The following is a 2358-nucleotide window of genomic DNA, read 5'->3' as shown; positions in this document are numbered from 1 at the left end:
ACACACACACACACACTCACTGTGCTTCAGCTGAACTCCATTATGTCCATTAGCTTATCTGCACACAGATATGAGGAGATAGAAGGAGCTTATCTGACTCTGATGATCCCACACAGGAGCACACAGAGTGTGTGTGTGTGTGTGTGTGTCTGTGTGTGTGTCTGTGTGTGTGTGTGTGTCTTCTTGTGCTGTTGGGAAGTAGATCTGCAACTTTTATCGATTATCTTAATTAATCAATTAGTTGTTTGATCCAGAAAATGGTGAAAATTGTTTCCCAAAGCCCAAGGTGACATCCTCAAATCGTGTTTTGTCCACAACCCAAAGATATTCAGTTTACTGTCATTGAGGAGTAAAGAAATCAGAAAATACTTACATTTGACAAACTGGATTTTGACTTTTATTACTAAAACCTCAAATTGAATAGCAAAACAGTTGGTGATTAATTTAACAGTTGACAACTAATAGATTAGTTGTTGCAGCTCCAGATCATAGTGGGGTATCGGTGTCAGTGTCATGTTCTCAGTTGTTATACTCTGAAAATAAATATGCCTGCTTTTATTTATTATATTATATTTATATTATTATGTTGGCATTATCATTGCATGGTAATGTATTGCAGACATATCAGATTTACAAGCCTGCATTTGAAGCTGAACTACCTATCTATAGCAATATAACTTTCATGACAATAAATATAGAAGTGATGCCTATAGTGATTGATGACCAGTTAAAGCAAGTGCCAGGTCTGTGCAGGTTGATTTTCATATGATTTTCTGAAGGTACAGAACTACATCATGCTTTGGAAAATGGTTAGTAGCAACAAAAAGTGACCAATATGCACATACAAACCCTATCTCAAGATAGAAACCTTAAAAGTCTGAAGTGCTATATGCTGGTACAGATAAATAAAACCCTACAGAGAGGCTAATGTAAATGATTAAAATTCACACAGGCATGTACCATGGTGCAAAGTTAGAGGTTAAAGTAGGCTTTCATAAAAAATAACTCTTTGTCCTATTTCCTGAAATTTTCACTATATCCTGACAGTAGAACATGAGACAAAGATAAGAGATGAAATCAGAACAAATCTGGCTCAACAATCAACTATCTAAAAGCAAGCAACCTGAAGCATCCTATCTTTCTCGGCTCTGATTGGTTGTTTTTCATCAGACATGGTGGATTCTTGCAAATGCCACTAGGAGCACTAGGAGGAGCCAGAGGAACCCTATTATTTCACAGATGATCTGTCTCATGTACTACTGTCAGAATATAGTGAAAGTTTCAGCAAAAATGAGAAAAGGTAATTTAAAAATAAAGCTTACTACTGCAGCTTAAATAGTTTGAGTTTCATCAAAATATGTATCTTGATAAAGAAAAGGAGCTCAGTAATATTGCAGTACTAGCACGGTTAGGATGATCTACTATTAACTACTACCGTATAAAGGTGTGCACCGCCACAGGTAGTGCGCAAGGTACCATGGTAGAAACAAAAGATGAAGAAAAATGCCATAGTTTAATTAATTTACAGGGACTCCCATGAATCAAATTGTGAAATAAACTTAGCACTGCTCTCTGGTTTGGACTTTTTCCACTATATTATAGGTATTCACATCTTATCCATATCCATAGGCGCTGCCAACCCAACTGTAGCCCGACGCAACATGACACTGCCGGGAGAGAATGGCCAAAACCTGGTGGAGTGGAGGTTCAGGAAGGAACAGACACGGGGAAAAGTCATCGTCTTCGGGAGAAAGCTCAGGGTGAGTGCTCTCTAGCTGATGCTTTCAGTTTCCTTGTGTGTGGGGGATACACATTTTCTCTAAAATAGCATACCATAAACCGTCTCAAATGCAAACATATATCTTATAGAATATGTTGCATTGCTGTAGATTAAACTACTTTACAGTATATAAAGTAGCTCAATCTAATCCAAAAATCCAAAAACTTCATATATATAATGACAGTACTTCTGGTGTGTGCTATACTAATAAAACTTTACTGCACTGCATTCTATACTAACATATAGAATGCAAATTGTTTCCTTTTAGTGGAGTATTTTCTCAATTGGGTTGGTATTCGTACTTTTGCTTAATTAATGGACCTGAATACTTCCTCCACCTTGGGTTAGCACACCCACAACCTAACTGCACCAGTGTGTGCTGAGCCTTCCCCTTTTAGAAAGGTGGGTAACCCTTAAGGCTGTTATATACTCGCCGTTCCCGACCTGTAGTGCGACAATGTGACTTCACAGGAGCGCCGTAACTATTTATACTTGCGCGTGGTGGTCGCGACACTAGTTGCAGTCTTCTCCTGAACAGAGGTGTCGCAACTGAATTCTGGCACCTCTGGGCATCTCTG

The sequence above is a fragment of the Morone saxatilis genome, unplaced genomic scaffold (genome assembly GCF_004916995.1).
Source record: "Morone saxatilis isolate NCDOM2014 unplaced genomic scaffold, NCSU_SB_2.0 Contig17, whole genome shotgun sequence".
NCBI classification, from domain to species: domain Eukaryota; kingdom Metazoa; phylum Chordata; class Actinopteri; family Moronidae; genus Morone; species Morone saxatilis.
The sequence above is the reverse complement of the archived record's forward strand: the minus strand, read 5'-3'. Positions refer to the sequence as shown.